At 41.4% G+C, this 24,272-nt stretch overlaps 1 protein-coding gene across 3 annotated transcripts in view; it reads right to left on the bottom strand.

The window, feature by feature from the left end:
* The window catches only part of sema6a (sema domain, transmembrane domain (TM), and cytoplasmic domain, (semaphorin) 6A), a 99,010-nt gene extending 77,263 nt beyond the window's left edge, over positions 1-21,747 (bottom strand). For 2 of the 3 annotated variants that reach the window (XM_067521046.1, XM_067521044.1), the window contains exon 1: positions 21,363-21,746. The gene's annotated coding sequence lies outside the window, so the exon portion shown is untranslated. Of the gene's footprint in view, positions 1-8,165; positions 8,237-21,362 lie in introns of all 3 variants that reach the window. The other variant, XM_067521045.1, reaches the window with a different exon arrangement.
* Positions 21,748-24,272: the final 2,525 nt, after the last annotated feature.

Consider the following 24,272-nt stretch of genomic DNA (forward strand, 5'->3'; position numbering starts at 1 on the left):
ATGCATTGCACAATCGCAGATAATACAAGACAATAATATTATTAGAAACTTTTCCTAAACTTGATTCTACATTTTTTAAGGCTCCTACACATATATTAAAAAATATTTCCTTTGAGCTTTTGCTAAACACAGAGTCACAGATTTGCATAGCTATGGTAGGAGACATATGGTGCATTTATGTACATTGCCGCTGCATAATTTATCTGTATTACAAGATATACTCCAGAAAAAAATAAATATTAGAACTTTTAAAACAAACTTACAGATTAAACAAAGATGAGTTAATTCAATATGCCAGTGAATAAACGCTCCCAAAAAGTTTATAAGGGAAAGCACAGAAAAAACTTTCCTGTGTATATTTGCTGAAACACTTTGTCATGAGATGTACCAGAAGTAATACGTACCAGATGTCAAACTCTATGCATGATATCAACACAAAATTAGGCTCGATCGAGTGAGGCACGCTTACAGATAGGAACACACTGCCAAGAATATACGATTGATAGAAGTTTGTGCTCAGATGAAATGTCGGGTTGTCACGCTAACAAATAGAATGAATAATAGATGGCCTGCATAACCCCACCACCTCTATCACTTCCTCTCTTCTCTCTTTGTCTGTCAAAATGTGATGAGCTCTATACGAAACTCAAGAAGCAGCTTTGGGTGTGAAACTGTATCCCTCTCCGGGGGATTCAGCCATTTTGTTGAATTTGCATCTTAACAACCTTTCTGAGTAATTGAAAAAGTGGTGTCAGAGCCCAGAGTCTTGATCTCTGATATGGTAATTACCTTCCATTTATGCCAGAGACTTTCAGGGAGTCTTGAGTTCCAGAGGCAGCAGCTGTCTTTGAGGAAAAAGCGTAATGACCTGCATATGTCTCCCTCTTCTTGGGAGCTACCAAAATGCATTTGGCTGGGCATTTTCATCTGTGGTTGACATCTCTGATTATAAGAACCAGTAAAGTTGTCTAATCTTCTAACAGCAGTCGAGGGAAGGAGGCAGGCATAAAAAATGGATGGATGGGGGTATGGACGGAAGGATAAGGGCAGGACTTTCATGTGGTTTTACCCCACTCTAAAATGGGTTCCAGAAGCAAACGTGCTGCATACACACAGCGCTTAAATCTAAGCTTTTGATGACATGCTACTGGTTTAGTGTGTGTGCATGTGTGTGTATGTGTGTGTGCGTGTGCCGGAAAATGGATATGAGGACTGTTCATCAATGACAATCCTCGTACAGACACACAGTGAAATCCTTTGTTTGAAAAAAAAAAACTAAGTTTGAACATGAGCCAAGAATAAATTATGAACTTTAATGAAACAACATAAAAGTGCTTGCAACTGACTGAAGCACACAAAAGTGTGCAAGTCAGTACTTAACCATACATTCTTTAATGCATCAAGCCATTAACTGCAGCACAGCCTCTGATCGAACAATCCTCCTTTCTAAAGATCCATCCAACGAGAACTTTCACGTCTTTACTGTCCGACACCAACAAGTTTTTTGATCATCCCACATATACCTAAACACATGACAGCTGGCATACATCAGCTGCCTGTAGGACTGCTGTTGAAACCAGGCAGCTTTTATCATTGGATTCAGCACCATTTTTCATCAATATCTGTGGATGCTAATGCTGCAAAATGTCAAAACAAGTTGCTCAGTGGGACTATACTTCAAGAAAGCGAGATCTGACAGATGAATCTCTTTGACTTGAGTAATGTAAACATATTATTGAGCAGGTGCATGGATATGTTTGTGTGTGTGTGTGTGTGTGTGTGTGTGTGTGTAGGCAGGTGGGCATGGATTACTGCAGAAACCCTACACATACATAGAGAACTTAACCTATTCATTACATTGCATTAACTTCCCTTCAGTTGGATTCCTTGTTAATGGCGGGAGCAACTGTGTAACATCAGGCATGTGAGGCAGTCATGTGAAAACAGCTATTTCTGCAGCAGCTGCACCTGAAAACATGCACTTTTTATTTGCGTGTGCACTTGACCTGCTACGCCGCACAAGACATTCTCTCGGTCATCATCACCGCAATCACTTGATTAGCTGAAGTCATTTGTCAATTATCCTGCTCACGTTGAGAGCTGGGCCAGCCGGCAATCACGGTCAAATGGAGAGAGAGAAAGGAGTAGTGGAAGCGAGGAGAGAACTGGAGGGAGCTAAATGATCCATGACATAGCCAAAGCTCCCATTCTCTGATTTATCCTTTTATGCCTTAAAAATAAAGTATTAGTAGTAGCTTCATCAGCTGCTTTTAATCGAATAAAATGCCTGAATGTAGATCGAATACTGGTGAGGGGTGAGGAGGCTAAAAGGCTCATAAAAACTGCAGGCAGAGAAATTATAATTGAGCTTTTACATAGAAACCGAACATCTTTCTTAAGTAAGCTGACGTATCCCCGCCAACACCACTGCTACGTTTTCCTCCAGCGCTTAAGTTGTGTGCAATGTTTCTGACTGGACTGCATGGGGCAGTGGTGCTAATTACATACAGGACATTATCCCTTGGTATACATGTAAGTCTTCCCCTAAGTCACAATCAATACAGAGTTTGTTAAAAAGCCACTAATGTCCATGGCTCCATGCTTCGCAGACACTAAAGACCTCGCTCCAGATCCAGCCACGACAGCTGAAGACACCAAGCACATACTGCAATCAATACTTTCTCATACTGGCTCACAGTCTTTTGCTCGTTGTCTGTCTCACTATCTGTCTCTCTGCCTCAGTCTATCTCAATCCTTCCATTCTTTTTAACTTTCCCCTTCACCTCTGTCATTTCCTTATCTCTACACCCCCTGTTACCAAAGACGCTATCTCCAGCTCTTTTACCCCAAACACTTTCTATCTCTTCATCTGAAATCGCTCATCCATTCCCTTCCTCTCTCAATTATTCACTCTGTCCATCTTAATCTATGTCTCTCTGCCTTTCTTTTTTCTCTTTTCTTTCCAACCATCTTTCCTCTATCTCTCTCTCTCTCTCTCTCAGCCCATCCAACAGCTTCATTGTGTTTGGGTCAGGGTGAACAATGTCAGCCCACACGGGGCCCCAGTGCAGTCCCAGCCGAGAAGGCAGGGAGCACCAGAGAACACCCATAACTCAATGTTTCAACTGGGGTGCGGGATAAAGGGAAGCCTCACACATGGCTGACTATGTGGGTCAGCCTTGGATCATTTGTAGAAGAGGCGGCCAGCAACTGGCACCAGAATCCCCCACTGAGAGTGTGTGTGTGAATGAGTGAGTGGGTGAGTGAATGAGGGTGTCATGTCCCGTGCAACCCAGCAGTGAGGCCCCCCTCCAGTACATCCCAGCCAACTATTCTATGGGAAACCTGCTCCTCTCTCCATCCTCGCTGCTGCTTCCCTCCACCCCCATCTTCTACGCAACCGCACCCCAACGCCTTTGTGAGCACCAAGGACAAAACAGGGGCCACCAATTAGTCCTCCCCCATGGGGTGACATGGCCGATGAATAGAGGGACCCCCAAACCGTCCACGCATATAATCCCAGGCTTCCCTGTGGAGGTTGCACTGTCATAGCCACACACATTCAACCTTGTTTTCAGAGAGGTCTCTTTCTTGATTTAAAGGCACGGCCTGATGGTCCAAAAAAGGCGAACATCCGGAAGCCAGTGAGGCAGTTTGCCAGGAGAAAAGGATGAAACTTGTTCTTGCTGCGCGTTCACCCAAAAAGACATGCAAGGATTGTTTTGAGAGGGAATGAGGGTGATTAAGAAAAGGTGACTTTTTCCCATCAATCACCAAGTGACATAAGCAACAATAACAACTTGGAATCCATTACCAAAACAAACATACATAGCAGGAGAGTCTGCAACCGGAACCTCACAGGCTGTGTAAACTAAAGTGGTGACTGAGTGGGTGCAGGAGGAACTAAAACATGTTAAAATTTTACAGTTTTTGAGCTGCTGAGTTTTGACTTTTCTAACATTCAAACGTCCCTGATGTCTCCTTGTCTTTTTGAAACACAGTTATATTCCATTGACTGTTTGTATGAGAGATTAGGCTGCATGCAGACAGTCTGGCATTAACCCTCACTAAGCACACTGATACACACACACACACACTACAGGATTAAATGTGCCATTTTCTCCTCTCACCTTTTAAAGACTGACCATAAGCAGTGAGCTTAAAGAACATTTCCCACGAGAAGGGAGAAAAATAAAAAGACTGGTTGCAGAAAGAAAGGGAGGATAATAAATATGTAGACATGAGTTTTCTCAAGCAAATCTTTCTCTGCCGCTGTTTAATGTCACTGAGCTGAGTCCTGACAGTCTAGAACAGGTGAGGGTTTGCAAAGTGAACTAATTATTGTTCCAATAACCATTCAAGAATATAACAAATAACTCACCCCCAGGTATACTGTGACATTTATAGATAATCATTCTTTCCTAAAACATGAAGTAATTAGTCATTTCACTCTGTTTTCCACAGAAACAGCTTCACATCCCAAGCCCTGTGGAGGTTTATCCAATATGGAAAATGTGCATAGTCACTCTTGAGTTAAATGATCCACTCCACAAATTCAATACATTGGAAACACACAGCTGCAGTCTAAACAGCAGCAACACAGCAAAAGCAGAAACTGAAAAATATCTGCTCTCAGAGACACATTGGCTCTTTGTTCATATTCAGCAGCAGTATTTGCTCAGCTAAGCTATTTAATGCTTGGCTGGAAAGTCAGGCAGCATTTTGTCTTTGTTTCAGTTCACATACCTGAGGAATACTTTCTATTCCTAAACACTGCACTGGGCAGAGGTGTCAGAGTTTATACCTTATGAACTACAATTCATTGCCCCTGTGAATCAAAAACAAAGCAGATGTTCAGGGATGTGATGCAGCTCTGATGGGGCCACTTACAGCATTTTCATTTGGTCTCTTTCTCATTGATGTTTTATTTCTTCAAAGTATAGGTGGTATGCCATCTGAAGGTGAAAGCTGCAGGGCAGAAATGGTTTTTGGGATCTCATTGAGGAGGGAGTTGGGTGGGGGTGTGTGTGTTTCGGGGGGGGGGTGTTAGGAGGGCTGGAAGGCAATAGATCAATGACTCCATGTTCCCACTGAGAGATAAAGGAAGTACAGGGAAAGCTGCAGTCCGTGCCCTAAAATAGCTCCACTGATTGCAGCTCAGCTTTAACCCAAATAATGAGAAGGCTGACCAAGGTCTGCTGAGGTCCCTACATTTTTGATTAGCTCATGACCTCCGGGTAGAGTGGAGACAGAGGAGAGTTTTCATACTCAAGAGACAGAAAATGGGACAGACTCTCTAACTTGTTCTGTCTGTCTGTGGCCTTGTCAGTCTTTGAACTTGGGTTTTTGTGTAAACATTACAGTAAAAGATCAGGGTCTAAGGTGGTTGTGGAGCCCACTCACAACAACTCTGCATGTGAGTGTATGTGTGTGTGTGTGTGTGTGTGTGTGTGTGTGTGTGTGTGTGTGTGTGTGGTGCATCTGTGTCATCACATATGACACATTAGCCCTACCTGGTATTAGCTTCAAGTGTGCAGAATGTGAATGTTTGAAAAAATGTAGTATAATCTAATCCTCCTGTTCTGAGAGAACGAACTAATCCTGGTGCAGTTGAGGAGATTAAGTACACATTAAAATAACACTAAATGTCCATGATCTCAGTGGATATATTAACAGAAACAAACTAAGCCTAACTGAACCACGGAATGAATAGTCAATGAAGCCATGGCTATAACTCAAGTTATCTTCACCTGTCGACCTTCCTTTTAACTATGTGGTCGCAGCTGCATTGTGGCTATTTCAGGTATCCCATGTTCTTTGGGAGACATTCTTTTTCACGTTGTGTGAAAGCAGAAGCAGGAGATTCCTTTTTCAGCCCAGAATGACTTAATCTGTCCTTATTGGAAATACTTTTTTATCTTTTTGATTAACACCAGCTATGTATTTATGTGAACAATGGCATCAGAGCCATCTATGCAATTAACCTAACTGGCTTCTTTCAAGACAGAGGCTGTTCCAACAGGTACATTGAGTATTTTATTCAACAGTTATGACTCTTTTAAACTAAATACAGTTTGAACAGTTTCAAGTTGTGGATGTAACAGGGTCTTATCAGATAGCATGCACACAACCACACTTTTTTGGGTGACGTCGATCGGCCCACGGCAACAAAATAATACCCATAGGCTGCTATTTTGCTTCCCTGTTCCTCTTTAATTCTACATGGGCATGACCACATTTAAACCACAAATGGTTTCTTCAGGTGGGGGAGATAATTTGTGGAAACGATTTGTGGTTGAAACATCAGCTGGGAACTAGATAGCAGCGTGCAGGTCTTTTTTCATTCTTTCATGCATCACAGCACTTCTCTAGTTTCTGCTTTCTTTTTCTTGCCTGGTTTTGGTAAAAACTGGCAATGGCAGTCATGTTATGTACCTGTATATCTTTTGCATTTGCATTATTTTTATTCAATACTCCGCTTTTTAAGATTAACTGTACATATGTAGATCCACGATTCTATTGAGATAAAGATCCTCATTTTGCACAAACCTTTTCGAACATGCTTCCCCTCAGAGCCTCGACACCCTTTTCACTGTTATCCTAATAGAGTTTAATGGTAAAAGACAAGACTCAGCATTCACTGACCCAGAAAATAAAACAGAGGATCAGCATGCAAAATAGAAAAAACATAAACGGAACTTTAAATAAAAAGAGCAGCAAATAATTGGAAAGATGATGATTCTGGACAAGTTGGCTCATTAGTACAAGGGACTTCAGGAGAATCCGTCTCGTGGTTCAGAGTGTTCACCAGTAAGACCTTTCCTGTCGACTAAACTAATAAACAGTTTCCAGCTGAGAGCTGCTTGTGCCATAAAGAAGCATCCTCTCCTTTCTTTCTTTCCATCTGTCTCTATCAATTTCTCCGTTCCATTTTTGCCCCTCACTGTTTTGTCCATTTCTCCCACCCACCTTCTTCCTTTTCCTGCGTTTCTTTCTGCACTAAGCCTCCTCCTTCCCCGCCTCTGCTCGCCTTTCTCAGGGTCAATTAAGCTACAGTAACTAAAAGGCAGGGCGCCCTCTCACATTCCATCCAGTCCCCTTCAATGAGTGACTACAACTTTGGCTAAAACAAATGAGCATTGAAGGAACCAGCTCCAGACGCTATTACCATATGAACAACTCACTTCCTACTGCACAATGAACTACCTTGACAGATCTTCCAGGGCCTCAGGCTGTCGCTCATGGAACTCTGTTATTAAAGGGTATAAAGAAGGTCCTGTGTGCAGGTTGTCCACCCTGTTTCACCTCTACTGCTCTGGCCTCGTCGGCCTGGCTCTGCTTTCCCAGAGCTGCAATATTTACCTCACAGGGGGTCGAGAGAGCGGCAAAGACGCTCGCTCGCACACACCTAAGTACACACAAGCTCACAGCGGGGCAGGCATAATCACAAAGAAAATACATGAAACAAAAACTTTGATGTACACACACTTGCACACATGTTCTCAGAAAAATATGCACACACTTTCAACTACAAGAGCACCATACTGCGCTCATGAGAGGCCAACCTCCACCACAGGCTGCCTTATTTCTCTTCTTTCTTCATCTACCTCCTCCTCCTCCTCACAGAAACACTGCAAACAGTATGTACAGTATGTCAACAACTGAAGTCTTCAAGAAGCAAGAAAATGGGTGTATGTTGATCTTTTTATATCTAATAGCTGTTACAGACATTTTCATTCAAATAAATGCTTGTTTTGTTGCTATTGCTGATCACCTCAACGCAATTCTGACTGTTTATCAAAGCTTTTCTTTTTGAATTTGGCAGTGGGACTTATTTCTGGGAAACTGGAAAATCTTCTTATACATAAACAAATCAGTGTGAGTGTGACAATAGGTTTGAGAGTAAACAGAAAAGAACTAGGTTATTTGCACAGCCACTGTGCAGTAGCTGAGAAAACAAGAAAAAGACTAAATGTTAGTTGCTAAAATCTTGTCTTACCTTATAAAGATGACAAATCTAGAATTTACAACCTGCAACTCTAAACGTTAAAGACTAAGATCTGCTAGATTAAAAAAAGTTCCTGATCAACCAAAGCAGAGAAGGGAGAAATATTATATCATTTGGTTGGTTGCACAACACGGGTTTCGCAGCCTTATCTACTTACTTGATCTGTTTGGGGGGGACGTTTTGCTGAATGGCTCTTTGTGATCAACTGCTATAGCTTACATTCTTGGCCTGTATCGTGGGTGGACAGAAACACAATCAGGTTCCATTGGACACTTAACAACTTTTAATAGAATCATGTTCTTGTTTTAAAAAAATCTGAAAAATCAAAACTAAAGTATGTTTGTATTGAGGAAACACAAAATACACCGTGCAATCAGATCTACCTACACTCACAGGGACACGTCTTTTTTCTTTTCACAAAACGGGAGAAAAATGCTGAGTTGCCCCACAGCCAAAATATGTAATTGAGGATATACCTTAGTCATTCTTGCAAAAACTATGACTCTGTTTGGTTTAATGTTCAATTCACTAGCATATTGTAATTGAAAGAAACTGCAAACAACAGATGGTGTGGAGAAATTTTATGTGATGAAGCAATATTGTAACATACCTTGTTTTAGTACTCCCAGTTGAGTTGTAATGAAGAACAGTGCCAAAAACATGAAACTGAAGAAATGTACTGTTTGTGTGGATGTATGCAAGTGTGTGAGGTTTACTGGTCTCTCTGGGACAGAGTGGTATCTAAAATTGAGATTATATTTTAGATGCCTTTGTTGCACTGAATGGAGTCAATAAAATTGTCTATCTTGATGATAGTATGGATGTATATATTAAAAATATATAGGCTACATATTCTGGAGATTCAGTGTAGGGTGAATGTAGGTTAGTTTTTTGGTAAATCCGTAAATATGTGAGTCTTGTCCATTTGAATTTCCAAAGCTAGTCTATATAAATATTTCATTTTATAGTTAAATATGACAAAAAAAAATGAGACAAGCAAATGTGTGCAGTGGTTTAACGAATGACTGAGATTAGGAAACTGATTATTGAAATGGTTGCCAATTCATTTTGAATTGTTCGCCTAATGGATTAATCTATTACTTGTTTTTACTCCATACATCCCAGCCGACGTCTTTGTCAAATTCAATTGCAGTTTACAGCAGGCATCTGACCCCAACAAAACAAAGAAAACCTGAGTCAGGGAATCAGGCTTCTCATGGATCAGATCTTCATCTGACCGCAAAGTCAACTGACTCCGAGAACATGTCCAGCTTACGGACACTTGATACACAGAACCCAGCCCGAAACCCTGATAGCATATACCAGAGAAGGACCCAGTGCACATACATTGCCACCCAGAGGCAACGTGTCCTTCTGTGTAGCTCTAGATGCATGCATGACATTGAGAGGCCATATCTATGAGATGTATCTCCACTTATGTGCACATATCTCCATGCCTCTGTGTATATGCACATGTGTCTGCATGCACAGCATCTAGAATTTCCAGCTAACCATCCTAAAGCTATACAGGCTTGTGTACTGGTTGTTATCTCTCACACATATTTGCTCATCAACTCATCACCATAAAACCCCTCAGAGCTGGATAAAGTTCCATCATCCCCCAGGTAATAAAATACACTATTTGTCCTCTTATACAATTGGCTGCAATACAGGTGCGCTCTTCTCTGTTCATTTAAGAGATAGCTATCAGTTAAAAGGGTAACCAAAGCCTCTTTACTTGTAGCCCCCCCATCCCCTCACACACACACACACACACACACACACACACACACACACACATCCCTTATTTCAATTCTTCATTACATCCCACTGTGAATAATATCTCCTTTTAGCTCTGTTTACTTGAGGCATATGGCAGGCCTACTGTGGTCAGCAAGCTGTTTCTATGACTAACCTTCCCACTACGGTTTTGTTACTGCACCCTTATGACCGCATGAGATGAACTCATGATTGGAGCAGTTTCATCCAAAAGAGGAAGGCAGAGGTCATTCGTGAGAAGAGGAAAGACAGACACACTGGGCAAAAGCAGTATTAATGATTCTATTGATTACAATCTCACAATCCTCCTCTACACCATCTTTAGATGTAACACAATGCATCCTAGGGAATGAATAACCATTGCTAATGGCTATAAAAAGCTCCTGAGAATCGCTCTAGCCGCTAAAATCGATATCTCGGCCCTAACCACAATCTTTATTTAATCTCAATACAGTGGCAGAAGGAATTAAGAAAGTCATAACAGAATGGGAGACTTTGCTCCTTTTGGATTATCCTAAATTGACTAAAGCACCACCTCTAGTTCCTATCAAAATTTTGCACATTACATTTAGTATGTGAACAGGTTCACACGGATTCAACCCTGCTAAAAACCCTGTTACCATCCAGTAAGTTGTTCTGGATAAAAATAGTGCCACTCTTCCTTTGTTGTGTCAGACTGACTCCAATCATTCGCACAGGATTCTAAATAACAATTAATTAAATGCATCTCCCATGTTCTCACACCTTCAATTCAGTTGATGCTGTAGTCACAGCCCATGCAGTATTTACTATAGTAATTAGTCCAGTGTTACAAGCATGACAATCACCGTGATGAAGGAATAACTATCTGACTGCCTCCAGGGTGGGACAGGCTGTGAGAGCACTCAAATAAAAAGTCACGCCTTATTATGTAAGTGGTGGAGGTAAGAAATACAGCCTCCCCAGGTATAATTGAGGCCATGCAAGCTGCTTCTTACCGACAATCACCCTGAACAAGACAGAGACACTTGTGTAAAATGGAAATAAAAATAGCTAAATCTCTGCAGCAGTCTGCTGTTCATAATCACCATATCTCACGGTCCAAAATAGAATATGAACTACTCAAATATTTAAAAGTGGGGAATTATGAGTAGTTTACACTTGTAGGCAACCGAGTCGTCTTTGTGAAATTTAAATACTCTGTTGTTACATTGTGGTAAAATAACTTCTGTGCTTGTCTTAAACAACTAGAGAAGTCTTCTTTTTTGACCCTATAAAGCACAACTACAACCGGCCTACATATGTTGTACTAAAATATGGTCAGTATGTAGCACTGGAAGCAAACGGCATATAGCAATAAAAAGTATAGGATGCATTTCAAACCTGTTACTTAATTGTTCAGCTGTCCTGCTGTATTGTGTTCACATGTTTATTTTTGTGTCCACATGCTTGTGTGCATGCGATGGAGTGTGTGTTTATGAGCACACTTGTAAACAGATGATTCAATTACTGGTAACCACATCCCTTTTATTCACAGTGCGGTAATGACAGCAAATATCTTTGTCTGAGTAGCCTATGCTATCCATGAACGTTCATTTACCAAAGCTTTGGTCACCCAGTGTTAGAGAGCTTGACTAACACAAGAAAACACACAGAGACAAAGACAATTGCAAAAAAGTCCTTCACTCGTGAATGTGTGAAACAAATGAGTGCTGCAGCGGCGCCAGTGTGAACACACCACCATGTTCCATCTTATCAGTTGGCTGCATGAAAACCTGTTTGTTCTAGATAGAGTCTGCAACAATCAACTAGTCAGCTAGAGGGAATTCAGCCGGCTCTGGATGACTGCATCTCACAGGACTGAACAGAGACGCAAATCCACCGCTGCACAGGGGAAGGATGAAGATCAAAGTCAGGTACAGGCTGAATGACAATAATAGGACTACACCACCAGATCAACTCTATGCTCCAAACTCCCAATCTTATCTAGGTCAGAGCAGCACCTCCAAAGACTACTCCCACCTCTTTTCCATGCCGTCTGACTTCACTGCTGTCACGTGTGGTGATGTAACGTACTGTAACTTTGCAGTGTAAACCAAAGATGGAGCACAGGTAGTGGCGTGGAGTCTTGAAAACAGACAACAGCAACACTACTCGTTTTAAAAACCAAGTGTTCCAAGAAGAACTTGAAACTAATGCTTCAAAAATAAAAATGCAGTTTCTGATTCCCTGCGTAATTAACTCTCAAATACAATTTTAAAAACAAAATTACAATGTTCTGTTGTGCTACTAATTAGAAGCAAAAGACAAAAAAATCACTTTAACTGAAGATATTTAGGCATTAATTATTGGAAAGTGACTTCTTCCTGCTACACCGTGTAAATGATTAACAGATAGGGGGTATAGATAGCCTTACCTGCCGTCCTGCATTCCTACCTATTCCATCTAGTTACCAGGCTAGCATTACTTACTTATGCACCCACTGTTAGCTCATATGTACTCGGACAAACACAAACACAGAAGTGAAAGAACGATAGGAAAGAAGAGAGAAACTGAAGAGGCCTTGACTAATGAATTAGGCATCTTCTGTTTTCCTACCTGTCAGACAGCTGGGAGCATCAGCTTTAATCCCTAAGCAAACAGGAATCCACACTAAGAAAACACAACTCTCCAGCGATGATGTCTCACCGTTTCTGACTCATCAAACTCTCCTTAGTGGAGCTGGGCGTGTATCCATTACTTCCTCAGTCAGACTCCAAACCCAATTAAATAATCAAAGGTTCAATCGCTGTATAACACCACAATCAATCAAAAGAGGATTTGTTGGTTATTTGGTTGAAATTAAACAGATCCCGCAAGAAACAAATACAAAGAACTTATCAGTGAAACAAATGAGTCGGTCCCAGATTAGCTGAGAATGGGAGTAGATCAAAAGACAGAATTTTATTATGCAGCTGCTGCACTGTCCAATCAAACCAAACTACGCAGAAACCAAAATAGGCCTCATTGCAAAATTCTTAGTCACAACACACAGCAATTTATGCAGGAATGAATACATAAAAAAACAAGACACTGGCTCAAATACATGTACATAACCTCACACACCTTTACAAAACCCAGAAGCAATCACCTCCTGAAGAACCCAGTCAGCACACAAATCAAAACCTTAACAGGTTCAGAAAAGCAAAGAGGCTTTTTAACAAATAATGTAAAAAGGCCCCTAGTAGACTGTGATGAATGAATCATGCCAAGCATGCTGCGAACATTGTCAGACCATTGGATGAATGAATACATTATCATGTGAGGCACAACTTCTCTTTTCCTGCCTCACAGCTTGTCTGTTGTCCTGCCCATCTACCCGCTTGTCTGATTACCTGCCCACATACAGAGCACCTTTTGTCCAGATTAAAGGAAGGTGGACGGGGGCGAAGTAAAATATAATTTCTTTTCATAAGAATTGATTTAGAAAAGGAGCTGTGTTGAGTTTCTTAACTCTGCACGCCTCACAACATCACTGCTTTCCTCTCTTGCTAACTGTCCATTCTATCTCTATTACTTTCTCTGACAGGCTGTCTTCCTCTCTACCTGTCTGCTTAAATATCCTAGATACCTCTGTGAGTCTGTGCATTGCTCCATGCCCCATAACCCCTCAATATCTGTTTCTACTGAATTTTTCCATCACTGTCTTTCTGGTAATAATTTTTCCAACCAGTTTCCCAAAATGTTTTCTTCATGCCTACAAAAATACATTAATGTATGGGTTATTTGAATAAACATATATTCTTTGTGAGAGAATACTGATATTTGGACTATATTTATATGAAGAGTAAATGTTTATATTAAACAAGTTTGTAAACTGTTAAAGGCACATGCAAATCTATGTCTTATTTCAGCAACTAAAGTCTGATTATAGCTTATTTGCTTTCTTACCTAGAGGAAGATAAGATGATAAGGCCAATCTCTGTTTCTCTGTTTTTCTAGACATTAGACAAATTGTTCCACCCATATTTTCAGTCAACTCACTTGACTCAGGCTAAAATCATGGCTAAATATCAAAAAGGTCAGATGACTTGAACCATGAGGCGCTGAGAACAGAGTTTTCCACAAAACCAAAAACCTAATTTCTATTTATTAAAGTGTTTCAATAGCCTAAACCTACAGTAATAACAAATAGGATACAGAACATGGTACAGTGCTCAATTTCCCATTAGAAAAACCATTTCCTGGGTTTTGTAATGTCAACTATTCACCATGACATCTTTCTGTGCAGCAAAAGCAAAATACCTTACCTGACTTACCTGCAGTTTTAAAATAAAAATCATTAAATATCACTCAGGACGTAATTACCATTTTAGCACAAGATATTTGGAAAACCAAATTAAAGTATTTCACTGTATTTCATTGGGGTTAGGGTTGACTTTCTGCACCTGTCTACCTATATGCTATTTTCCATTTACCTATCAGGAGTTCTTCTTTTCAGTGTCAACCCAGGCTGCTGTCACACCATACATTTAATCAGACCAGCAGCCCTGGCTATACTGAGCAGCCTCCCTGTGCTGACTGAATTGTGTGCATGTGTGCTGTGTGTGCGTCTGATGTGAGTGGGCCTTTGTGAGGCCTCCACTCAGCAGAGTGATGATAAGTACTCCCAGCCCAGCGCTCCGCATGAGCTGATGGACAGACAGGCCAAGAACACTGGGGGCCTTGTGGTTGGACACGGATGTGTGTATGTGCATTTGTGCATTGTGGTGAAAAGAGTGAAGGGGGAAGATGGTGACTGTGCGTGCGTGTGTGTGTGTGTGTGTTTCTTTTTTCACTAGCCATGCCACCAGACCATGCCACATGGCTGCAATTTGTTCATTAGCTATGTAATAAATGTACACACACACACACACAGAGGTAATATTGTTCCAAGTTCTGCCTGATTGGATTCTGAAATAGAGGACCCTCTGGGGGATCTCTTGTAGTCTGCCAGCCACTGTGACCAGGAGAAGACTGATTTCTTAACAAGGTTTGGGGCAACACACACTGTATTTTCTATTATTATTATTATTATTAGCAAGGAGCATTGTGAATATAAAGTAAAAAATGTGTTGGTTGTGCATTGTTTCACATATTATCATCTAATATCCACAACATAACTGAATTGTTTTGACTGCTTTCATATAGCTCATTGTAATATTTCCTTATTGTGTTTCAGGTTTATTTGTTTAAATATGTGCAGGTCAATGTAAATATTTACCAGTCACCTGGACATAATTAATATTCAGGCAAGGTCAATTACAATCAATCTATCATTAACATTAGTGTGTCAGATGAACTAGGCATGGTTGTAACAAATTACCAGCTGGTTTGAGCTGAGCTCATCCTGCCAGGTTTACAACCAATAGATGTTTGCATCAAAAAATGGAAAGCAAGAAATTAAATCCCTACTGACAGATTATTTGAACTGAACTGTTGCTGTAAAGGAAATTCAGAAACATTGGCAATAAAACAAAATCTGGAATCTGTCTGGCTGTGTTTGACTCGCACATGGAAACCAGCGGGTTGAGATTTGGGAGAAGAGGCTGCTTGTTCCACGTTCACCGAGGCTTATTGCCTCTGGGAGAGTATGACTGCTGCACTGCCATGAGCATACAGATCACCTTACACACTGGCTTTCCTCTACTTTGATGACTGATGCACACATATGCACATGCACTTACGCACACACATGCATGCACACACGCGCGCGCGCGCACACACACACACACACACACACACACACACACACACACACACACACACACACACAGCCATGCACGTCCACTTCCACAGATTCCTGAGAGCATTAAAACAACAGATTTGCACACACAGACACATTCACCTTTACCCCATCCCCCACCTGGATTCATTCACCTGCTGCACCTGAGTATGCAACCTCCATGATGTCACCTGCAATCCTATCACTTCAAAGGCATACAAGAACCCTCTCACTTCCTCCTTTGTCCCTAGTCCCCTAATGGTAATTCCCCTGCAGAAGGTCCATGCATGGTGAAGTAAGAACTACACAGTGCACTATACAATCAGGTATTCTTTAGCTCCTGGCATTGGCACTTACTGTACTGTGCGCACCACTGTAACAATGAAAAGCTTTCTTTATTCGTCTTCCTCTTCACATGAAAGAAACTGCCCTCATGTGAGAATTTGTGTGTTTTGTGTGTGCATATGTAAGTGTATGTGTAAATGTGTGCGCACAGTTGAGTGAAAGGTGATTGTGTGTGGTGAGAATCCCATGATTACAGTGCTGCTGGTTGCCTCTTCTCCAAAAGGTCCCATTGGAAATGCTCACAAGCAGGGTATGATGTCATGAGACAAGGCGATAATACAACCACTACATTGGTGCATCGTTAGCCATTAAAAGACCCAAATGAGATTATGAGGTCATATGGGTGGTGCAAAGCCTTCAGCCAAAACAAGAACTGCTTCTCTGAAAGTAAATGCATACATTTAGTATTCCTTCTGCACCGAGGGAAAATCTAAATGTGGATGAAAGGCAGAATGCACAGGCAGAAAAAGACAAAGGGACAGAGATAGAGAGACAAGGCTTGGTAGCAAGAGCTACTCCCTGCCTTGGTAATTTCCATAAGCAATCTATCAATGAATTCAGCATGATTTGCCATCAAAACATTCAACTAAGCATGAAACGGGAGGCCCTGGCCCATCTTCCACCTCAGCTCAGTGGAAGCCTTTTCCATTGTGAAGCGAGATAAAAAAACAGCCATTCAATCTACTGTAATGCACTGGAGATGTACTAGCCCCATGAGTGTGCTATCCACAAGGAGGTGCTTACTGTGAAAATATTCTTCTGCTCTCTTTCGGAAAGAGAACAGAGAGACAGAGTTTATGTATGTGTGCGAGGGAGACTGAAAAGATGCACGCTCAGAAGGCGATAGAGGGTTTGCTGCTGAGATAAAAATGGAATCCATTTTGGTTCTTGAGGCACACTTATCCACTGTGTGAGGGCTTGCTTGGTGTATTAGTCTTCCATTGCATTCAATCACTCCCCTCTTTCCCTTTCTGTTTCAATTGTTCTGCCTTTCCCAGCTTCACCGTTTATATCATTTCCTCCTATCCTCCATAGTCACACCTTTTTCCTTTCCTTTCCTCCTCTATCCTCCTCCTCTTCCTCTCACTTCTGGTCTCTCTAGGCAGCCAGGCACCCCAACACTGTCTGAGGTCCTGAAACTATGGCAACGGAACGAGAGAGCAAGCGCTCTCTATGATTAATAGATGAGAGATGCAGTGCCAATCGCTGGGGCCTGGGGAGGAGGGACAGATGCACTCGAACAACACCACGCAAACATGCACACAGTCACAGAAAGTACACAAACTGAGTACACACACAACTCCCCTACACTTGATGCACACACACCTAACCTCAACCAACACGCACACACCATTAGCCACTCTTAGTGCTGTACTCGCAGAAAATGGAAAAGGGCCTGACTTCTCCTCACACAGACACATCAACACAGTGCGTCACAGCCAGATTCAGGGTTACAGGAGCAAACAAAAGGGTGGCACAGTTTCCCTGATGCTCCACATCCACATGATAGACACCTTGTTGGCTATTGGCTGCCAACTACCAAAGTAACCGCACAAATAACCACAGCAACGGATGCAACCCTAATGAGTCTTAACAGACTGTGGATGTCTCTATGACTCACAGCTGGCTGCTTCCACCTGTAAAAACACAACAGCAGGACAGAAACTGGGACATCATATTTTTACTCTGTGTATCACAATGTACATCATCTGATCTGTAGTACAAGACTTGGCTCTTTTCAAGGCCAGTCATTCATCCATCTCCCAGGCAATCACACAAAGCCCCGCTGCTTTTGGATTATCCCTGCAAATGCATTTCCTTTCCATTCCATTTTAATAATGACAGGCAGCCAAACTAAGCTGTGACAAAGGCATTGCAGCATGTTAATGTCACACATTTCAAATATAACATTTCTATGAAGAGAAACCTCATGAGCTGTTTTTAAATTCATCAGTGGGTGCGTTTTCCTTTGGCATGCACATGACAAAGTTTGGCTCCTCAACAATCTTGTCCAAGATGGGCTGGCTATCACTTTCTAATTCACTTAATTTCTAACAACAAAGCTTTGCCAAGGACCAACAGCCAAAACACCAACAGACACTCAGCCAATTCAGCCACTGACTAGCAGCGCCCGCCCCACAATAAGCCTTCTGCGTGGTCCTTCATGCCGCTGGCTTTCTTGGCACACACAACATACTCAATCAATTATGCTAATGTAACGAGTATGCAGAGTGTTTCACACATGGACGGCTGATTCAGTGGATGCACTGTAGAGTCATTAATAAGGAGTCGGAAGGGTTAATGCTAAGTGGGAAAAAGCAGCCAGTGAGAAAAAAAAACAATGAACCTAGGAGGCTGGAATGCCATACATCCGTGTGTGTGTGTGTGTGTGTGTGTGTGTGTGTGTGTGTGTCTGTGTGTGTGTGTGTGTGTGTGTGTGTACCATAGAACAACAAGCTAAAACAAGTGATTAGCAAGTGATTACATTTTCAATGAGCCATGCTAAGGATAGATCACTATGGACAATACTCAACAGAAAGATGTATTGGACCCTATAGTACCCTGAATTTATCATTTCCTGTAAACACTGTGCAATATGTTCCAACATAACTAAAAAAGATGGGGAGTATAGTAAGTGTTGGCTCTTTAAAAAATTAAAACACTAGCAAAGCAGATGAATGGAAGTTTAGACACAGGTGTGCTGTCATCTCCTCTTAACCCTTATCATTTAGTCTGTTTCCTAAGATAAAATGAAGAGCATTTATCAAAAACTATTTCGATTTCAGATGGCCAAGGAAACCTGAAAACAGAGATGGGGCAGGTGAAAGTTAAGTAGAAAAATGTTCATTTAGAAGGAAATTTGTATAATTTGTTACAACAGACTCCCACTGAATCTGAACGGAGACCCAACTCCAGTACAGCTAAAAGCAGTGAATGTGCTACCTAACATCTGTGACATAGAACCATTCAAATCCAAGCATCTTTGATAATGCTGACCTGCATTTGTGAAAAACAAATGTGCTAGAATACATACACAAGCTCATAATTATCCTTTTTAAAGTTCCAATACTAAAACAGGTTTAGCAATAAGTCAGTGTAATTGATGCTGCAGCAATTTAGAAAGATCTGTAATCTGGAAAATGGGTTAAGCATCAATAAATCACATCAAGATGAGTGAGAGGGGTTTGATGCTTTCTCACACTCTAATTGTTAAAAAAAAAGCAGCCCACACACCAAGGACATGCATCAATAAAACATGGCTTTTATAAAATATGCATAAATACACACACTATTGAATGCTGGGTATTGACACTGACTGAAAGCCGACCAATGGTTAACAGGAGCAGACTGGTCTTGGTGTTTATAATAGAAGGCCAATTCATTTGAACAGGGGCAAAGCCATTTATCAATTATTCAGATCTACTATATTAAGGCTGCATCTGCATCTGTCCTTAACTGGCATAGATAAACACTCTCTTTATCTTTCTGTCTCTCTCATTGGCATACACACACACTAATGTGCACACACACATACAGTGTGACAAATTAACATCAGTCACACACAATGCCATCCCCATTGCCATTGTTAGGCGATCAACAGATCAAACGCTCCACAGAGCATTGCTCCAAATACTAAGCTGCAACTCTGGCCACTCTGCTCCATTCTGCTTCTCCAGGAAGAGAACCGGCAGACTGCTGTCACAAACGTAATCGTGCTGTAATTCATGTATTTGCGACACAACATGGCAATGTATGTGTTAATAGCAGGATTAGCACTTTAGTTTGTGGTGTTGTAGCCATTATGAAACAGTGTGGTGGGATGTACAGCCCATGCAACATCTCAGAAAATGCCTCCAGGACATTTGAATGCCTTGAGGCTGATGTTGTAGAGGGAGCAGTGGTAAAATGTTAAAACATTCTGCTGTTTCACATTCAAGATCGACGTATAATGCCCAGCACAGTATGTAGACCGACTCTGAAATGCGCACGTTACAGACGAAAAAACATGCAACACACGAGAGAGCCAGATATTTCCAGTGATTTCAGAAACAACAGATGAAATACAACACCCTTTTCTCCCAGGGTTGGCATATTGAATTATTCTAACTTTGTTCTGTTTCTAAGTCCAAAACTAGAATTATGTTTCCAAAATACCATGCGCTGCTGCTGAAAACCAGCTGACAGGAGGCACATTCTGCTGAGGGCATTCAATACGTATTTCTATCATCACCCATGCACACTTCCTGATCCTATAACCTACATTTGAGTTGCTGAATGCTTTAGCAGCTTTCTCCTACCACCTCTGGTTTGGGGGTCTTTTATCCTGGGGGAGGAGAGCAGAGGAGAGGAGAGGAGAGGAGAGGAGAGGAGGGCAGAGGAGAGGTGAACCACTGGGAATTACTGGGTGTTGGCAGTCGCCAACTGGATGTGGTTTGTGAGGCCTCTATCTTCTCTCTGCTTGTTAAAAAAATAATATGCAGCAGCACTTCATTTCACAGTAAATAAATTTCTGAGACAGGTGCAATTTTGTGTTGTGGTCAGTTACAATCATTTGATTGATATTTTGGAGCAGAGTACAGTGACCACTCATCCTCCTGGTACCATGAAATCCCTGAACACACCCCTAGCCAGTGTGTGTGAGACAAAAAGGGGACAGGTCTGAGCCTACAGAGTACTCATTTACTACCAATACAAATCTGCTTGTAAAATGATTTTTAAATTGTAATTAGTATTAAGGTTTGATGAAAAGAATTTAAATAAAACAAACGTTTCTAAACGGACCAACCCATTAATCTACACGCACAAACTCTGGATTTTGAGTCATGTGAAAATGACAAATGAAAATCCCATCATTCACGGTAATAATGGAGCAAGCACTCCAGTGTTAATGCGGTTCGATAACAAATCAGGCATGAATGGGTTAATGGCATCATATAATTACTGCAATTTTTTTCCATTAAAATAATGTAAAATCCATAGTTTTGCAGCCATAGTTTTGTAAGATCTTTACAGAGTCAATGAGGTTGAGAAAACACCGTTAAACGGGGACCCAACAGGGCAACTGCCGCTCCAGTTCCGAGTCCAGCAAGTTCCCACACACGCACATTAGTTGTTTGCCTAATGTATCCGCTACCTGGATTGTTACTGACATAGTTTAAGTTGTGTTAAGCCTCAGTGTGATCTATAATATCATGTATGGGTGAACAACATCAGAGGGATTACGCACGACATTGTGGTCTGTTTATATCGACATGAGGTTAACTATTTTCTGGTAAAAACGCGTCCCAGATCCAATTTAGATTGGACAATTGATGCTTTCAGGGTTTTTTTTTTTTCACTTTCAAAATGCTTAACAGTTACGAGAAATGCCCGTAAGTGGATAAAGTAACCGTGGGAAGCTTGTGCACTTGTCGCCCGGCTGTCCAGAAAACGAGCCACCGGGGCTGGAAAAGACACGGTACACGCCATGAGCGCACCTAAAGTTTGAAATAAACAATCAAATCTTACCTTCAGCTCATGAATGGATGTGGCTCGGAGTGGTTGTACAGCTCGCTGTTTTAGTAATCCATGAAAAATGGCAGTTAAAGCAGTTCAGACGTTGCTCGTTTCAGAATAACAATACGAGCGCTACTTTTCTCTTGCGCTTCTTTTTGTTACATGCCGCGCTCAAATCACACCTCTTCAAATCGGAATATCCATCGGAAATCCACACTGGAGAGAAAGCCGACGTTTTGGCTTTTGGACTCCTCTTGGTTAGCTGGAAAACTGACTGGGTGTCCCAGCACTAGCTACGGCGCTGAACGCAGTCCCTTCCACAAAAGCCGACGCTCATCCTATTTGGAGATGAAGCTTCTTACCCGACTGGAGCGCAGCGCAGCGAGCCCAGCTGTCACCCGCCCGCTACACACACACACACGCTCTCTCACACATGCATTGGGAGGAGCTACATCTCTGGAACGGGGGCTATTGTGTCAATGGGTGCCAGTTATGGACAACTGTATTTCTATTTTTACGCAGCGGCTTTTCATAAGAATGCGCAACGGAGAAGGAGAAAGGGTGTACGCTATTTATAGTTTTAATACAGAGAAATTAAAAAATGAAAATCCTAGAGCTAAGTTGAAAATTCACATAAGACTGGCATTATGTAGCCATGCAGGATGGTCTGCTGGCTGTGTCACTCAAACTGTCATTGGTCATTTTGGAGACACAAGAAAGATGCTTCCTTCCTCTCACCCGCATCGCCCTGCTTTGTGACCGTTTTGCCCCCAGCCGATGTGTGGTCAGGTTCAAAGCTTCTCTCGTCTCAAGTCTCAGGGCCACCCTTGTTTCCCTGGTGGTCCCTCCTGGTCCCATGTGCTTAGGCACATAAAGACGCATGCTCTGCAATTAGTGGGTTCTTACAAATGGGCCCTCACGTGGATCTCATCAGAGAAGCCATTATTACCAAGTCTGAAAAGAGCAGCAAAGTTCAAAAAGTTGTTGCTTAAATTTATGGTGCATTTAGGCTGCAATCTGATATCTCTCAATTTGCAGATACACTTTCTTAGCATAAAATCAAGCCAAAATCAACATCAATTTGAGAGATTGAAAAGTGCAAGTCTGTCAAAAGGCCAAAAATAAATACTTGCACATGTTCTCAGATACAAACACACATTACTGTACATTAGTGTCTGTGTGCACACATGGGTGTCACAATCTAGATGATACTAAGATATACAGTATAAGCTGCAGAGTGCCTAATGTGTAAAAGGGTTTATCATTATATAATAACAGGCCACCTGTGAAAGCAGCAGCAGTATGTCTGTGTGCGTATGTGTAACTGTGCCCCTGAGTAATGCCTGTCAGGCTCCATTGCTACTTTGTTACTGTAACAGCTCAGTACAGTGCTGCCTCCACAGGCCCAATCCTAAACACTGTACTGTTGTTCTTTAATGTAAACCAGTATGCTCATGCCTGCCAACCATTAACGTATCTGTTATCACTTAATTTGCTTTAAAAACAAAACTCATTTGCTCCGTCACGCAACTGAAGCTAATTTGAATCCAGTTTGTTTATGTATATCTTATTATGAACAGACTACAGTTAAAGTGGGGTTAAGGCATGTGTATGTAGAAGCCCTTCCTTAGCAATTAACGGCATGGAGTGCAATCATACATCATACAGCTTATCTTACAGTATAATGAACAGAAGGTTGGTTCATGTTCATTAAAATGCTGCAAGAGAGACGCGTTTGCATTTACAGTATTCTGTTGGCACACGCACTGTATGAGTCATTATGGATACTATACACAAAATACTAAATTAAAGGCATTTTGGTTTGCTAACAATATAGTTGTGCAAATTCTGTAAGATTCTGAACCGACAGCATGCAACCGCATTCACACACTCTAACTCTGTCTTTGCATTCTGTAATTTCTCTCTCTCTCTCTCTCTTTTTCTCTTACTGTCTCACACACTTTGAAGTGTTGCTAAGTGTAGGAGGCAGGCAGGGTATAATTCGAGCTCAATAATGTCAAGAACACACAGCAGTTACTCTGGAAATATGTTCACATCAGATCTTATCTCACTTATCTTGTCCCAAGCGCATAACGACTGTGTGTGTGTGTGTGGAGAAAAGGTTGGTTAAAATTGAGCAACTACAACATCCAGAAGCGGGACAGGACTGCAGGCACACAGCAGCAATTCTTCTGAGACTCAATTCAGGTTTTTTCAGCAGCTCTTATAGCTGCCTGTCACCTCTCCCCCAACCCTTGGAACTTGATATAGTATATTACCTTTCCAGTGTTTCAGACTCTCCTGCTCATTTTACTGGCTTCCTTGAATGTCCTTCAGCTAATTCACACCCTTGTGCTGGCCTTAGAAGATACTATACGAACTGCACCAACCTTCTTCTAGACAGTGTGTAGCAATAAATTCATTTTAACAACATGCAGAAATTTCCTGTGCCCCTGACATTTCAACTCTGTTCTTGTTATTTCCCCTGTCATTTAAAGCTACAACTCACCAGTGGTGGAAGTACCATGATCCTATATTTAAATAATTACATAATTAAAATTATACATTGTTGAATAAGTGTTTAAGCAGAATTGCACTGTTCCGGCTAAAGTGAAGTTATATGTATAAATACATTTTGAGGCCAAGTTTTCTAAATCACTCAATCTGAGCTCTGTTTGGTAGAACAACTAACAACTCATCAGAAATAATTTTATCTAAATAGTCATGTAAAATGTTAAGTGTTGCAGTAAACCATGGTGCACCAAACAGTACAAGTGCTATACACTAAAGTGTGCACAGAACCTCACACTTGTATTTACTGATTTATACCCAGCACTCACCCACACTCGCACCCACATATAATGTGACAACAACATAAAGTACACCCGTTGTGGAGAAATGCACTGATTATCTGTTTACATT

Source organism: Channa argus, chromosome 11, assembly GCF_033026475.1.
Source record: "Channa argus isolate prfri chromosome 11, Channa argus male v1.0, whole genome shotgun sequence".
NCBI lineage: Eukaryota > Metazoa > Chordata > Actinopteri > Anabantiformes > Channidae > Channa > Channa argus.